Source organism: Microtus pennsylvanicus, chromosome 17 (assembly GCF_037038515.1).
Source record: "Microtus pennsylvanicus isolate mMicPen1 chromosome 17, mMicPen1.hap1, whole genome shotgun sequence".
Lineage (NCBI taxonomy): Eukaryota > Metazoa > Chordata > Mammalia > Rodentia > Cricetidae > Microtus > Microtus pennsylvanicus.
In genome coordinates this window covers 16483047-16501516 of record NC_134595.1, presented here as the reverse complement: position 1 = coordinate 16501516, position 18470 = coordinate 16483047, and the positions used below count along the sequence as shown (strand labels likewise).

The window sequence follows — 18470 nt, the reverse complement described above, 5'->3', positions numbered from 1 at the left end:
ATGCATCATAGACATGTAAAGGCAACATGAGTTGCTTTTTATGTGTATGCACAAATGTACATATATAACTGTATGTAATATAGTTAGATAAGTTATGTATAATTTGGACAGGAAGCCTAAACCTCTCCTCTCCTTTCTTTGCTATTATACTTTTATGAAGTGGCAGGTTAGAAGCTGCTTTGGCCCTCTAAATGCTTGAAATACTGTTTTATTTCTGATTCATTACTCTTTTCACATATTTTTATACTTCACATATATTTATATAACTCATATATGTTTATATCTATCATATATGAGAAATGAGGACAATTTGAAGGGAGGGAATGGACAGTGGAAGGGAAAGAGGACTGGGTAAAGGAATGAATAGTACAGAGGTACAGAGACGTTTTTTGATGAAAATATCATAATGAGGGCTGGAGAGGTGGCTCAGAGGATAAGAACACTGGCTGTGCTTCCGAGATCCTGAATTCAATTCCCAGCAACCACATGCTGGCTCACAACCATCTGTGATAGGATCTTGTGCCCTCTTCTGGCCTGCAGGCAGAATAACATGGTATACATAAATAAATCTTTTTTAAAAAGAAGATGACGTATAAATCTTTTTTTCTGTGAATGTTAAAGAAGAAAATGAATGGCAAGGGAAAATAGTTTAACTCAGAATGGAAGAGCAGAACAGCAGGTCCAGGCAAGATGCGCTGCACAGACTTACAAGTCCTGAGATCTGCATAGCAACGTGAGCACAGATACTATGCTGTAAAATATTCCTTAATTTATAAAGAACACAAGGAATACTAAAGGACATGTGTCCCAAATGTGGTGATGTGGAGTTACATACATGTGCATGTGTGCTTGCTTACATGTACACGTGTGTGTGCCTCTATACACATATAAAACTTAATATTAAAATTCAATGTTAATCACATCAAAACACTGAAAAGACTATCCGCTTAAAACCTCTACAAGTGCCGGGCGGTGGTGGCGCATGCCTTTAATCCCAGCACTCGGGAGGCAGAGGCAGGCGGATCTCTGGGAGTTCGAGGCCAGCCTGGTCTACAAGAGCTAGTTCCAGGACAGGCACCAAAGCTACAGAGAAACCCTGTCTCGAAAAAAAAACCTCTACAAGTATCAGACATAATAATGTGCAAGATTAGTGATTTCTCTACCTGAGCACTAGCAGGTCATTCTCATTGTTGTTTGTTTGCTTGTTTTGGTTCTTTTTGGGTTTTGAGACAAAGTTTTTCTGTGTAGCCCTGGCTGTCCTGAAACACTCTAAATAAACCAGGCTAGCCTCGAACTCAGAGATCCACTTGCCTCTGCCTCCTGAACTAGGATTAAAGGCATACACTGCCACCACCAGGCAACTGGGTTACTTTTGATAGATGGAAGCACTGGAAAGAAAATTATTAACTTCCAGGCTAGGTAAAATAAAAGAATAAATCCTTCCAAAACACGCCGGTGACCTTAATTCTGACACATGAACACAGAATTTACAAGTACATAATGAGTTGCTTTTTATTAATGCATATATATCAACTCCTTAATTAATCTGGACAGGAAGCCTAAACCTCTCGCCTTTCATTGCAGATACACTGTTATGAAGTGACAGGTTACAATGTATCCAAGTGCTTAAGAAACGGTGTGTTAGCTTTAGGTCATTGCTCTTTTCCCTCTGTGTTCAGCTAGAGATGGATTTTAGATGACTGAGCCAAATGAAATACTTTGTGTTGTCTGTGCTTCAAAACTGCTCATCCATAAGATGGTTGAAATCTTCGAGTAGGCAAACGGTCTGAAAATTTCCGTTTGTCATTTCACCCTAGAGCAGTGGTTCCCAGCCTTCCTGACTCTGCGGCCCTGTAATACAGTTCCTCATGTTGTGGCCAACCCCAGCCACAGATGATTCTCATTGCTACTTCATAACTGTAACTTTGCTACTGTGATGAATCATAATGTAAACACCTATGTTTTCCAATGGTCTTAGGCGACCCCTGTGAAAGGATCACTCAACCCCCGCAAAGTAAGCAGAACAAAATAGTAGTGACCTTTTCATTTAAACCTACACAGAGATGGATAGGAATGAAGACAAAACTTCCTGAGAAAAATGGAAATATTTTTGAACTCTGAAATATTCCAGTAGCCCTTTGCCTAATGAGTTTGGATTTATGAAAATTTTAAAATAAATGTAGACAAACAGCATCAGCTTTAAAATCTATAATTACTTGCTACAGACGTAACATTACATTTCGCTGAAGCAGTGTTGCGGGGGGGGGGGGGTGCCTGTTCTCATGTTTGCTGAGCACAGCATCGTCATAGGCCACCAATTGCAGATGGAAGAACAAATGGGCCATGGAGTCTTTTCTTCCTTTACACTTGCTATTTCCAGTCATTGGCACCCATTCTCTGCTGGAAACACTTGCTTCTGCCTCCCCTGCAGTCTCCTGAACTCTCTGCCCAGCTCAAGGCTGCAATACATGGGAAAAGAAAGAGAACCCATGTCAGTTCCTACCAAGCTGCTCCTGTGCTTTGGGGGCCCAAGCCCAAGGCCATTTTCCTTGCAGTGAGGTTGGTCCAGACCCCTAGCCCCACCTTGAAGTGTAAGAAAACAGAAAGCATCCTGCTGCAGCCTAGAGAGTTGGGGAGCTCATCTCACACAGGATGCTACAGCTTCATCTCATGGAAGGGGGCAAGTAGCACAGATTCTAGCTGGTCTTATTAATAAAGACCCAAAGTCGGATATAGGTGTTAATGCTGAAGATCAAAGAAGCAGATAGGCCAACCACTAGAGAGTTCAGACCAAAGGGGCGATCCTGTCCTCAGACTGTATCTCCAGACTCTATCTGTCTCCACCAAACCCTGGACTGCAGCTGTCTCCATCAGTCTTCAGACTGTGACTGTATCCACCAAACCTCAGACTGTGCTGAGCTCCTGTCTCCTTCCGCCTTATATTCCTCTCTCCACCCAGCCATATCATTCCTGTTTCTACCTCCCTAGTGCTGGGGATTAAAGGCGTGGGATCCCAAATACTGGAATCAACTTTATGTGAACTCTGTTTCTCTTTTAGACAGATTCAGTCTTGTGTAGACCAGGGTGACCCTGAACTAACAGAGATCCCTCTGCCTCTGTCTCCCGAGTCTCCCTAGCCTCTAGTGGCTGAGCTCTGCACTTCTATCTCCAGGCAAGCTTTATTTGTTAAAACATAAACAAAATCACACAACAGGTTAGTTGAGAAAAAGAGTTCAGATTTGCTGTTAGTCCAGCAATAGCCGCCGTCAAGCTTAGAAAGGGAGTGAGGATGACAAAGCAACAAGAAGCGAGTGTCTTTCATCATGATCTCTACATCATAACATGCACCCATTCTCCAGTCTTCATCTGCATTTTAATGTTAACCAACTTCAATGCGCAGATTTTATAAAATATTGTTGCAAATTGTCTAATCGTATCTTTTAACACTGTAATTTCTGTTTTACGGATTCTTTCCTTAGCAGACATAAAAAGAAACTGTATTACAGTTTCTTTTAGTTATCTAATGACCTATTCCACAAGGAACAATAAACTTATTATGTACAGTTACGATGCGTGATCATTAAAATTTTAAATGTCAAGTGGATAATTAATTGTACAAGCTCAACTTACTGATAATTCTTTTCTCCCCCTGGCTGAGGGCTATATTTTCAAATGTACCATGGACAGCATGTAAACAAGTATTTGTGGCACACATTCATGCGTGTAATTCTGTGTGCATGCGTATGTATATGTGTGGGGATGCATAGAGAAGCATACTGCTGGAAGGCAGACTATCTCCCAACTCCCAGTCTTAGAACAAGAGACACACACAGAGCCAAAGCCAAGCTGTTTAGTGCGGTTCGTCTCACAGAGGCAGCACGGTAGCACAGCAGCGGAGCTGTTTCTTTCCAGAATAGACTTTCCACCAAACACATAAACCACACAGACAGGCCTGGGTCAAGTTTAGGTCACTCCTCAAAGAGGGTAGATTAGACCAAGCCTCAGGTGCATTCGGTCAAGTTATATGTAGCTGTCAAGGCATATGTAATATTCTCATAGGAGCTCGGTGTTTGAGTTACTGAGTATTTCTTTTTTAAAACAAGAGAAATGGAAGTAGATGGAATGGCAATATAAGCTAAGTGAGAAAACCAGAAAATTATAAAGTTTAAAAAATCGAAAAGGTGGTATTTGACAAATGTAACAAAATTATCAGTATCTAAACAATGCTACATTTTAATTAAGAACAGAAGTTGTCAACACAAAAAAAACTGTTTACACACATATGGGTTATATGTGAATAAGATAAAATAGCATTCTGGTGTTTGAATACGAATGGCCTCATAAACTCATATATTTGAATGCTTCATCACCAGGGAATGGAACTGTTTGATACAGTAGGATTAGAAGGTGTGGCCTTGTTAGAAGAAGTGTGTCACTGGGGGTGGACTTTGAGGTTTCAAGTTTCAAAGGTTTTAGAAAGAGACCCAGTATCTCTCTCTTCTCGTTGCCTGGGAATCGGGATGCAGAAGTCTCAACCACTGTAGCACCCTGTCTGCCTGCGGTGATGCTAATGAACTAAACCTCCCTAAACAAGTCCCTAGTGAAATGCTTTCTTTTATCAGAATTAACTTGGTTATGGGGTCTTTTCACAGCAATAGGGCAGTGACTGGAAAAAGCATGGCATGCCTCAGGTGTCTGTGAAAATAAAATAATATACCTATTCTATTTCCATTCTTCTGCTGTGATAGATGATTCTGGCCAAAAGCAACTTAGATTGGAAAAAAAAAAGAGTTTTTTCCAGGTCACTGTCCATCATGGAGGCAAGATGGAGTATGAACTCAAGGCAGGGAAAGACATGAAGAAAAAAACTTGGAGGAACTATGCTTGCTGTCTCATTCATTAGCTTTCTTATACAGCCCAGGACCACCTGTCTAGGGATGGTGGTGCCCACGGTGGACTGTCCCTCCTATTCCAGTTTGCAGCCCACAGTTCCTTCAGCAGAATGGCACCCAGACGTGGATAACTGCATCCACAGAAAATCTGAGAAAGCTTGGGAAATAACAGAGTAAAGCATGTTTTCTTGGTAGCAGCAATTTCTCGGGTCTGCTCTGCTTGCTAGAGGTAAGCAAGTGTTCTCATCTAAGAGAGGCTTCCTGACTCAGCTTTGGCTGCAAAACCCTGCAGCTCATTAAGAGGTCTTGCCACGAAACACTTAAATGGTGTTGATAAAAGCTGACTGAATGCTTGTTTTCAGCAATAGCAGGAAAAAAGTTCTGCTGTTTTAAAATGCCAGCTTTCTGGGCTGTCCTGCCTGGGCAAACGCTGACTCTTTCATGCAGGCGGTTCCTGTGGTTTGCAAGCACATGCTGCTGAAGCTTGCTTGCTGGAGGGACCTTGAAACGCCACAGAGTTGTGGCAATAAAAATGGCTCCAGTGGTACCTCTGCCATGAGGCTGGAAAGCTAAGGAATGGGCTGGATCTAGCCAGCAAAGCCACGACTTTATCCCACCCATATTGCTCAGTAATTTAAAGGTTCATGTGGTCAGAAAAAGAGAGAGAAATACAGTAAAGAGAGATTCAAAAACAAAGAAAACCTCTAAATGACTTACAGTGTGTTAAAAATATATGCAGACTAAAAGTTAAAGTTCTTAAAGTAAAAACCAAAAATAAAGGAAGAAAGAGAGTAGTTGGGTATGGTAGGACACACCTTTAATCCCAACACTTGGAAGGCAGAGGGAGATTGACCTCTGTGACTTCAAGGTGTGGTAGCACACGCCTTTAATCCCAACACCTGGGAGGCAGAGACAAGTGGATCTCTGAGAGTTCAAGGACAACCTGGTCTTCAGAGTTATTCCATGACAAAGATATACAGAAAGCCTGTCTCAAACAGTAAAAATAAACAAAATAGAGTTAAAATAAAGCCGTACAAAGATGGAAAATAAACGGAGAATTTTGATACTGTATGTTATTATGCTCTCTTTGAATTGTTTTAATGGTGAGAAAGGAGCAACATCTGCTAAAAGATATTTGTTTATAAATGCTGCTGAACTAATCCAAGATAGATATTTTGAAGATACCTTGACTTCAGAATTTGGATCTAAGGATATGATACTTTGGAAAAGAGATTCTTCTTTTGTTTTCACAGAGGATGAAACCCTGTGGATTGCTTCTATCCCAATATTGTATGATAGACCACGCCCTCCTGAAGGGTTGCTGTGAACACCTTCAAAAAATTACTTCACTCGACTGCTGACTGAGATGAATCTAGCACACAGGTTATACCATGAAAGACCTGAATAACAGCGCCCCCATACAGCAGGAAGCAGTTTGGAGAGAAATAACTGCACCCATATTTCCCAAATATTGTTTATAAATGTTCTTTTACGTTTAAAGGGGGATATGATATAGATATGAATGATTTGCATTGGTATGGATTTTAAGGTCAATTTTGTTATATGTATATGTATTTCTGCTCTTAATTAAGGTATTGTGATTGTGTAGTTCATTTAAAAATGTAGTGTATATAGGTTGTTAATGGATAATCATTAATAATAATCAAGCTTGTAGTTATGTTAGTTAGATTTTCTAGATGTACATAGATATATTTTAGATAGACATTCTTCATATCTTTCAAAGACTACAGAATAGTAAATATTTAATGTTTTAATAACTTAGGGTTTTTCATGACAATGAGACACTCTGCTCCTGGCAGCACCAATCTACTTCAAGAAGAAGATGGGCATTGAAGAGGCACCTTATGGAGTTTGATAGCCATTTGGGCAAGAAACTGCTCTTGCCTGGACTATTGTATAAAATGGACACAGAGAACCCACAGAGAGAGAACTGCTGAATTTGCCTAAAGGTGAAATGATCTTTTGGGGTTCCTGATTCATGAAGGAGTCTGCGAGACATTCTACAGGACACAGCAGATAGTGACTGAACTGCCTTTGAAATTTCCTGCTTCATGGAATGTCTCTGGATACTATGGACCTGTAGGCCGAAGATGGATGCCCCAATGGTACAGAGGAACTTTGGGTAACTGTCCAGGCAGCAAAATGTCTCTGTCATTTCTAGAGTTTGGAAATTTCTTACTTCTTGTTTACTTAGGTGATATTATATCCTTCTGGAGTCTTTGATGGAGTTGAAGAATGGTTAGTTATAGTTTTCCTTTGTTATGGTAAAAGATAAAATAGATATAAATATTGTAACTGTAATTACTGCTTGGTAACTGTTTTGTTGTATGTAATTTTGCTATGTTAAAGTTAAAGCCTTTCTTCCTTTTTGTTTAAACAGAAAAAGGGGAAATGATGGAGGAAGGTCATTGGTTAAGTAAAGTAACTGCCTTGGGCCTAATAGGACAGAAAATTAGGTAGGCAGAGTAAACAGAACAGAATGCTGGGAGGAAGACGAAGTGAGGCAGATGCACACTCCTCTCCATGGCAGATGCAATGCAGCCAACTGCCAAGTCAGACATGCTGAATCTTTCCCTGTAAGACTGGTGCTACAGAGATTACTAAATATGGGTTAGGCAAGATTGTGAGAATTAGCCATTAGGAGGCTAGAACTAATGGGCCAAGCAGTCTTTAAAAGAATACAATTTGTGTGTTGTTATTTTTGGGGCATAAGCTAGCCGGGCAGCTGGGAGCTGAGCCTCAGGAATGCAGCCCACAGCTCCTTAAACACCAGTTAATAATCAAGACAAGCTCCACAGCCGTGACCACAGTCCATCACAGCTTCCCTCTCAGATGACTCTAGACTGTGTTGAGTTGATCACTAAAGCTAACTAAGACAACACAGCAAAGCTAGCTGTTTAAGGTTATGAAACAAGGTGACGTTAAATCTTCAGATATCAAGCATATACAAAGCCCTCTGATAGTAAACTCAAAATACATAAATCCCTTGACTATTTACATTTCTGATGCTATGACTATTAGAATGTGAAGATAATAACATACATGAATAAGTTATTTAGAATTCTGTACTGAAGACACAATCCTAAATTCTTTTCTATCAAAGAAAACCCATTACAACAGCCATTCAGGTGCCCACTCACATCTACACTCCACATAAAATTTGCTTGCACTGAGATGCTAAGAGTCACTTTCTCTAGCTTCCTTGCTGCTAATGACCACTCATGTAACCAATCCCTCCAATTTTACAAAGAGAGAGAGAGAGAGAGTCTTCTGCATTGTTCCTGGAATTGTGTGTGTGTGTGTTCAGTAATAAAATAACAACAAACACAGGCATGAAAATCCAGAATCCTTAGAAGTAGAAAAATGTAAAAGGAAAGACTGAGGGACACCTGTGAAAAAGTCTCATTGTCCCTCATATTCATTTATTTGTATGATGTGTTTACCCTAGTCTAGGCAAACCTTACAAAGGCATTGTCTCTACTGGGGACCCTTCCTCTCATAGGACTTCATTACTGCAGTCAGTAGTTGCCTGTAGTTCTTTGTGTAGCCATGGGACACAAACTTTTCTCCCTTCCCTGTCAAGGCAAGAGAAACCTCCTTTTGTTGTGTTAGGAGCGGCGGGCTACTTTCCCGCCACCCTGCCGCCTGCACGGCTAGCTTTATACCCGAAATAATTACACGGAAACTGTATTCTTTTAAACACTGCCTGGCCCATTAGTTCCAGTTTCTTACTGGCTAGCTCTTACATATCGATCTAACCCATTTCTAATAATCTGTGTAGCTCCACGATCTGGCTTACCAGGAAAGATCTTAACCTGAATCTGTCTGGAGTGGGAGAATCATGGCGACTCCTTGACTCAGCTTCTATCTCGCAGCATTCTGTTCTGTTTACTCCGCCTACCTAATTTTATGTCCTATTAAAAGGCCAAGGCAGTCTCTTTATTTAACCAATGAAATTAACACAAAACAGAAGACTCTCCCCCATCATCCTTTTATATGGGTGGCCAAGATAGACCAAGTAACTCCCTAACCAGGTAGACTACAGCTGTTGCCCTTGGTGGCCTCTCAGGGGTTGAGGGTAAGCCCCCAATGATAAAGACACAGTATGCTTAGGACACAGGACTTGGATTATTTGAGCTGGATCTAACCTGACAACTACCTTCTTCTAGTCTACTTTCCACAGTACCAGGAAATATTATGCAATTTGCCAAGGGAGGAAAGCAACCGATAGTCCTACCAGACTGCAATTCCTTGGTCACAACAATGACCAGCAGAGCAAGCTATTCATAAAAGTGCATTTTGTGCTGGTGGGAACCAACAGCTGTCTAACTGTACATCAGACCCTCTCTGCAGGAGGGAAGTCATGCCTCATACTGGAAACCAAGCCAACTTCTCAAGGTTTGTGCCTTAGAAAGCAATCTGTGATCACCACTTTGATAAATCAGCATGATTCCTTTGTACATCCTAAATCTTACCCTCATATCCACATGCAAGCATAGCTACCACCCCTCAACAAACAAGTTTCTCTGTACAGCAAATGGTGATCATCATAGAAAACTACAGCTAAACGCAATGAGGAGATCAGATTATCACAATGAGCCCAGCCCCGCTGGACACAGCTACATCACAGCTCTTCTATCTATAACTTAGGGAACATCACAGAAGAATGAGCAGAAAGATGGCAAAAGCCCAAATACTAGGAAATCTGTTGTGAAGTAGTCTCTTCATTGAAACATTTTTATTAGCAATATTCCATAAGAATATTCTTTGTGCTTCTTGGATAGAGCAGGATACTGAGATTCCATTGACAGATCCTCTGTCTGCTCTGTGCCTTGCACAGTGTTTCTTGTGAAGGGACTGAGTCACATTTATTTTGTCTGAAGGGTTTTTTTTACTAGTTTTTCTGTTGTTAAACTGTACAGTCACTATTTAGTCTTTAATGTACCTTGTACTTTACGGTAGAATGTGGCTATATACCACCTATAATTCCCTCCTTAGTCTATTCTAATTATGAATATAAAATGTTGAGTTTGAATATTCAAAGATACTTTAAAATTATTTTACATGTATGTCTGCATGATATAAAGTACATAAAATTTTCAAAATTACATAAATAGAACTGAACACGTATCTTATATGTAATATTCAAACTACAGGAAAAGCAACTATGTGTGTACAGATGCAAATACACACACATGGCTTCATTTTTGTTTGTGAAAATATGTGGTTCATTCTTTCACTAATATATGTGCACATAATTACAGTAGTTCTATGTTTACAAAACTTTATGAGTCCTTGAATACTATGTTTTAGAGTGTTCATAAAATTAACTTGCATGTTTATTTTGAAAATTCTAATGTAATTACCCCTGATTTGTAGACAAACTTAAAAAGAACATAAATCTTTGCATGACAAAGTTCAAATTGATCTATTTGAATTATCTTTTTCAAATAAAGTTTATGGATTTTTATTTTCTTATAACACATAGTCCTTGGAATTTTGTTTTGCTTCTGTTGTATATGGATTGCTTTGTAAAATCGTTTTCTATTTATTTACTACTGATATACAGGAAAAGTATTTATAAAAATATGTATTTCCTGTAACTGTCCCCTAATGCCAGGGGTAATATTATTTTTATTATCAAATATTCCAAGCAGACATTTGAATCACCCACAGATATTTTCCCAATATTATTTTTGCTTCTCTTTCTAGCTTATCACATTGGTTAGGATATTCATATTATCATAAAATATGTACGGGTAATGTAGAAATTCTCACCTCCTTGACTTAAAGGATACTACTTGTAGTTTTTCAGGCTTATGTCATATGTTGATTTTGATCCTTAATTAAACCCCTGTGAACTTAAGAAAGTAAGTTTGTACTTCCAGCTTCTGTTTTTCTGTGTTTGTTTTAACCATACACTTGTTTTCAGTTTAATCGGTGCCATTTTGGTATGTTTAACAAATAAGTCCTTTATCCTTATGAGCTGCAGGAGGTGAGATGTCCTCATTTGACTCTCTTTGAATCCTTAGGGAAAATGCTCTGATGATGGTACATTATCAATTTAACACACTACTAGGTTTGATATGCCAGTATTTTAATTAGGATTTATACATTTATATCATTCAGAATATGTAGTCTGTTGTTTCATTTCAAGTTAGAGAAATAAGAGTAAGTAAGTTTCATAATATAGAAACTATTTCCAAAATTAAATTTTCATAGTATTATATGGGAAATAACCAGGCTAGCTAAAGGATAAAACAATTACATTTTTATTTATTATAAGGGGGAAGCTCACGAAACCTAGGTTTTCCAGGTTCTAAATAAATCTTTTTCACATGGCAATTTAGATATCTTAAAAAGCTACTAGAGGTATCTAATGATTAAGATTAATTGGATATTCATCCTGACCCCTCAGGTAATTCCATTGTGTATACCAGGCTTGAGGTGCCAGAGCCAGCACTTACCCTAGCCAACCTAACTGCCACAATAACCACTTGAATTCTCAAGTGCATTTGGTGCCTACCATCCTTTCCTTACCAACGCTTATCCTGTCTCCTTGTCCAAAGTCTAGTGTAAGAAAACAAATTTATCAAACTGTAACTCAATCCCTATTCTCCATAACTAACCCATTTCATATATGTGCAAACTTAAAAAACAAAACAGCTTTTGTTCTCTATAAGTTATTCATATAAAGTGAAGAATATTCAAATTCACATCCTAATATTTATGATACATTAAAAAATAGGCAGTTCTTCCTCTCTGGATTAACAGAACTGATGCTAGATATTTTTAATTGAATAATCTAAATGGAGTATGTAAACACACATCATATAAAGAAAGTGCTTAATAGTAATTTTGCACTAATAATAAAAATTTGCCATACATGATTAAAGTTATAACTTAGTGTTATACCCACAAACATTCTCTTTTCTCTCTGTCCATGACAGAATTCTACTCCCGTTCAAATTTGAAGGTTATAAATTTTAGGAGAGCCCAGGGAAGAAATACTGAATTGTGTAAACCAATCACACCAATTTCACTCCAGTTGCCAGTGGCGGTAGCTGACAGATTGCAACAAATTCAAGACCAGCCTAGGTTATGGGTTGAATCTGAGACCAGCGTGACTTATAAAAATGAGCCAAAAATAAGAATAATCCTAATAATTTTAATTCAAGAAACCTATTAATAGAAGAGAGTTTCTGAAAATGGATAAAAAGTCACCTATGAAAAACCCACTGCTAATAAATAATTTAGCCATGAGAGGTCAAATGCTTTACCCCATCAGTGCCTGCTCTCACCACATCTGTTCAACACTATACAAAGGTTCCATGGAAGCATCATGTCAAGGAAATATAAATATCCACCAAGAAAGAGATCCTATTTATAGAAGGCATAGTGATAGATATACAAAATCTGAATGAGTCCTTTGAAAATCTGCCTGAAACTAGTAAATGAATTCAGCAAGGCCAAAGAGTATAAAAATTTTAAGATGTATCCATATTCCATAAGTCTGCAATCAGAAAATGAAATACAAGAAAATAATTTCCTTTATAATTGATCAGAAATATTTAGACATACATTTAGCATAAACGTAAAAAGTTGCAATGATTATGCTGATGAAAATAGTTTAAAATTAGGTAGGTATTACAGTTACACTACTTTTAGAATGTACTAAAAATATATTTTATAATACACACACACGCAAGTAAAGGCTTTCCTCCATGGCCTTTACTTCAGGTTTTGCCTCCAGGTTCCTGTCTTGAGTTCCTGACTTCACTTTGTGATGGACGTTAAAATGTAATTGGAAATAAGCCCTTTTCTCCCCAAGTCTCTTTGGGTCATGATGTTTATCACAGTGATAGACACCTAGCTAGGGCAGGCTGCAAAGTCCTATCCTGTGACATGAAAGAGCCGATGCAATCGTGGTCTCTCAGCACCTGCAGCTGCCTGCGACAGGCACAAGGTGGGGCCTATCAGCAGTTAACACAGGGCTCTGCCCCTTCCCACTGTTACAGGCTACTAATGGATTCTGGGAGATGGAAAGATGCTGTCTTTAGTCACACAGACACTGCTGAGTTAGCCCATCAGGCTCCAAGGAATAATTCCAAACTCACGGTCACATAGATGGCCATGCTTAAATTCTGCAAGCCACAAAATTATTTTGTTTGTTTGTTGACCGAAACAAACTCAATGGTATTTTCGTAAATTTTTTATTTCATATTTCTTTGTTCAGGGTTTTTTTTTTCCCTTACTGGTCTTTTACTTTTATGCTATGGTTTCTGATTTTGTACTTTTATTGTTTTGTTTTGGTGGGTGGCTGTGTAGAGGTGACTGGGGTGTGTTTCTTGTGCCTCTTTATTTTTATTTATTTTTTTATTCTGGTTTATTTTCATTTGCCTGTTTCTTAAAGAGAGAGGGAGGGAGGGAGAGAGAGAGAAAGAAACAAGGTAGAGATAATATGAGAGCATTTGAGAAAGAGAAAACAGTGATCAGATATGTTGTATGAAAAAAAAAAACTCATTTTTAATTTAAAAAAGAGAGAAAATTGAAAAAGCACAAGTTTATGTGATGGAAGAGCTGATTTTATAATTATTATCAACCACTTTTTAGAATGGTGGGCCTACATTTCCCAGCAATCATTTTGGAAAAGCCTACACTGAGGGCACTGTTACCTATGGCTGTGTGGTGCTGATGTTCCCTACAAATAAACATGACAGTTAAGGACACAAGAAGCCATGCACCCCAAAGAAACATGAGAGTTGGGGGTCCAATATCCTATGTTCAGAGATAAAGCTAGTGATGGTGTCTCTGTCTTTCCTCTTCCCAGAATTCTCCTAGTCTGGGTACCCCACTCATAACTTCCTTTCTGAATACTGACCAATCAGCATTTTATTAAACCAATATGAGTGACAAATCTTTACAGTGTACAAGAGCATTTTTCCACAGAATTTCTCCCTTTTTCTCTTTTCAAAATAAGAACCCTGAATCTAATTTTCTTTGTTTAGCTTTCTTCCTAACCATTTTCCGTAACAACTTGTAACCAACATGCTAAACAAAGACAAACATCCATCATGCATTTTTTGAGAATGTGGGCATTGTTTTCTAGACTACTTCCTACTGAGACAAGCCCTGCACTTTCCCATTACACAGATACTAGACAACAACTGATACAGCTACCTCTCCTAGGACTTGACAAGTACCCAAACTTTTCTTTTCAGGATCCACTAAAGATACAATCACTCCCAGACAGCAGGAAGGAAATTTATGATATCCACATTCCCAAGAGGTGGGGTAGGTGGTTTTTGTCATTCAATGGATTATGGAAATTTGTCATTGTTTAGGGGGGTTGTTTACATGTTATTATTGGTAATGGTCAGGAAAAAAAGATAAACAAAGGAAATTAGATCCAAGGTTCTTGTTTTGAAAAGAAAAAAGGGGCATATGATAGAATATAAAGGTAGATTATTGAGTCTATCTTGAAAAGGAAAAAGGAAGGATATAAAAATAGGATTAAAAGATAAATTATTGAACTACTTTTAAACAAAAGAAAGCAACTACTAGTAAAGTATCTTACCCTGATATAAATTTATGTATATTAATACTACTTTGAGATTAATTTTTTAGAACATACTCTATATATATTTCTAATCTTATTCAAGTTATTATACCTATACAGCTCATTTAACAATGTAACACAAATTTCTAGTCCTTGAAAGTTATTATTACCAACTATTTAAAACATAAATACAAGTTAGTAGTTAGTCATTACAATCAAACTTGTAGTCATATTAAGTATGTTTCAAGGTCAAACAGATATATTTTAGATAGACAGATCATATTCAAGTACTTCAGAGATCTACAGAATATGGTATTTAAGATATTTAATAACATAGGCTTTTATCTTTTTATGACAGTAAGACATATATGTCCATGGCAATACCAATCTATTTCTTTATTTCAGAGAAGATGATAGACATCAAAGTAACTCAATATGAAGTTTATGAAGTTTACTTTCTGTATAGCAAAAGTAAGCCATTGGGCAAGAAAGTGCCCTTGCCTTGACTGCTGACAGTATGCTGTCCTAATTGGACAACCAGAACACAAATTGAACAAACAAGATATAAAAGAAAGGACTGCCAAACTTTGCCAAGACAAGTTAGGATAAGCCCTACAGAAGATCCTGCATCACAGAAAAGGCTATCCGATATGCTATGCCTGTATGCCAAAGATGGATGCCCTAAAGTTGCAGAGGAACTTTGGGTGACTGTTAGACAGCCAGCTGTTTCTGCCATTTCTCACACTTTTTGGAAGTCACTTGCTTACACTTCCTGCTTACTCAGGTAATATTATTTCCTTCTTGGGTCTCTGATAGACTATATAGCTATAGTTTTCTTTCTTACCAGATTCAGAAAAAGAATTCACTAAAGAGGTATAAAGTGAATAAGGTTGGGAGACATTAAAAGATAGTTTTTGTAATATAAGTTAGAATAGAAAGTGAATTAGATACAACCTTTTGGACTCACCAACATAGGATAGATGTGGAGTATGTTTTCTGAATTTGTCAATTGCTAATGGACTAGATATTTTTTATGCATTTATTGCCTGTACATATTGTATATAGTTATTGTATTTATTGTATATCCTTTTTATTAGTTAAAACCTTTTAATTTTATACTAAAAGGGAGAAATATGGTGATATTTTTGTTTGTACTCTACAAGTAAAGCTTGCCTAAAAATCAGAGGCAGAGCTAGCCATTAGTTAACAATAGAGGTCTGGAGGTCTGGACAGACAGACAGGAAGTGACATGATTGGGCAGAGAGAGCAAGCAATAAGGCAGGGTAGAGAGAGGAGCTCTGTCTTTTCTCAAGCTGAGAGTCTTAGAGGTAAGATCTCTAGTGACTGACTGCTCTGCTTCTCTGATCTTTCAGCTTTCACCCCCTAACATCTGAATCCAGGTTTTTATTGCTAAGATGTACCAATTAGAACTTATGCAATAAAAAGCAATCATGGTGTCAATGAAGAAAAAGTTATTCATTGTCTCTACATGACATGTGAATATACCAAGAGCGCCTTCTAGAACCCAATTTGTTAAAGACTACTGCCACCTACTCTCTATTATTATTCATTTAAAGACTAAAACAGTGGTATTCAGTCATCTGTAGATGTGTCTCTTCAATTCATAGCATTGCCTGGTGGCTGGAACAATAACATTCAGAAATCCCTGGAGGGTTTTACACAAAGGCAAACAGCTATGGAAGGGCACCAATACTAATAAAACTATTGTTTCTTTTGTAAGTATCCATGTTTGCGAAAGTTAGCAAAAAAATAATCAGAATTTTTAGAATTTGAGGTTATCATACTTTTCTTTTATATTAAATCCATACCAGATGGAAACAAGTGTGTGTACCAGGATTTAGAAATGTAAAGAAAACGTCTATAGGCAACTGTGCTTGGCAAAGGTGAGTTCAAGAGCTGTCTTCAGGAAGTGGCAGTGCAGCGGGAGGAAAGAAATGCACATATATATCAAGAAGGTGCCCAATAGGTCTGCTGATGACACCATTGCACGGGAAAGACAGCTTTGAGGATGTGTTTGCCTGAAAACTGAACAGAACATGGTAGATGATAGGAGAAGCACAGTGCCTCATCCAAGGACTCAACCAAATTCTGGAGCAACATAAAATCTCCTGGAAAAATGAGAGCATCTAAAATGTAAGAAAATATTAACAATGAACAAATTAACTTGATGGATTAGCAAATGTCTGGGGGGGATAGACTGCAAAAGAGGGGGTAAATGACCAGTTTTAAAGAGGTCCCAGCTTAGGGGAGTTAAGCGTCATCCTGTGAGGAAAAGTTGCCCCCTTGGAGACACCATGTCTGGACTCACTACCAAAGAGGTCAGAAATACCAAGTTCCACAAGACAATAATCAAGGCCTACGATTTACAGAACACTTTCTTCATGGCCGATTCCAATAACACGTATTGAGCTGCTATAGGAGATGAGTAAATAGAGGTGTGACCGCCACTTATCAATATTGCTAACACTGGGGAAATAGAATCGTGCACTAAAGGATAAAGGCCTGTTTAAAACTGATACCTATAAGAGAAATAATTTTGAAAAACGAGAAAAGGTGTGGTATATTTACTCAGAAATTATAGAACACAATTTGTTAATTAAGACAATATATACTGAAAATGATTTTAAAACAGAAGAGAATGTGGGGAGGATTATGGAGGAACTGTGGAACTGAAACAATAATTAGAATATATTGTGTGAAAATATCTGTTTTCAATAAAATAAAAGTAGGAAAAACATATCAGCCAGATTTTAGGAGCTAAATCTTAAAATCTACCACTGAAATCTCACTATCACAAATTAGACTAAACATAGCTCATGCTGTACCAGGAAATTGCGGTTTTGAGTAAAGATGTATAACTGGGAGGTGGTTCTCTAGACTCAGTTATAGAGGAAAGTGCCAACCTACCACAGCCTCAAACAAGGAGCTGCAACCCATGAGGTCCAATCAGCCTGAAAGGTCTTCTCAAATTAGGATCCCTCTTTTAAAAGTAATATCAGTGTTTCTGCTTGTCTCAAGAATCACGACACTAAGATAAATTTTAGATGTGGCATTCAAGGCAGGTATGGAGTCAGGGATGAACAATAAACCACAGTCAGAGGTACCATGAGCAGAAAGGAGCAGGTGTCGCATGTGGGGGGAGCAGCCTGACCCCAGTATTGGGGGTTGAGGCAGGAAGGTGGTTAATATCTGGCCAACTGAAACCCTGTAGCAAAATATTACAGTCATAGTTATTGATGGTGATAATGATGATGGTGATGGTGGTGATGATGATGATGATGGTGATGATGATGGTGGTGGTGGTGATGATGATGATGGTGGTGGTGGTGGTGATGGTGATGATGATGATGATGGTGGTGGTGGTGATGATGATGATGATGATGATGATGATGGTGGTGGTGATGGTGATGATGATGATGATGGTGGTGATGATGATGATGATGATGATGGTGGTGGTGATGGTGATGATGATGATGATGGTGGTGATGATGATGATGATGATGATGGTAGTGGTGGTGGTGATAGTGATGATGATGGTGATGGTGGTGGTGATGATGATGATGGTGGTGGTGATGATGATGATGGTGATGATGATGATGGTGGTGGTGATGATGATGATGGTGATGGTGATGATGATGATGGTGATGATGATGATGATGGTATGAAGGTGATGATGGTGAGGGTGATGATGGAATAATTAAAGAGAAGTATCTTGATACAAAAAGAGCAGGAGAGAAAGAGAGAAAAAGCAGGCACTTACAGAAACAGAGAAGAAAATTCCTTAGTGAGAAGCAGCGTGAAGAGGAAAGAGCAGTGCAGACACATCCCAGTCACCTCAGCCATCTTACCTGCACAGTTACATCATGGAAACCAGAAACTCCCTGAGCTTGTCTTACATATCATCTGTCTCACAATTATTGATTTTTTTTTTAAAAATCTATTTTATAAAATACTGACCCTAGGAAGTCTTGCTGACT

At 38.3% G+C, this 18470-nt stretch overlaps 1 protein-coding gene across 2 annotated transcripts in view; it reads right to left on the bottom strand.

Moving 5' to 3' along the window:
- Tmem232 (transmembrane protein 232) overlaps positions 1-18470 on the bottom strand; it is a 273538-nt gene that overhangs the window by 172558 nt on the left and 82510 nt on the right. The window lies entirely within an intron of this gene.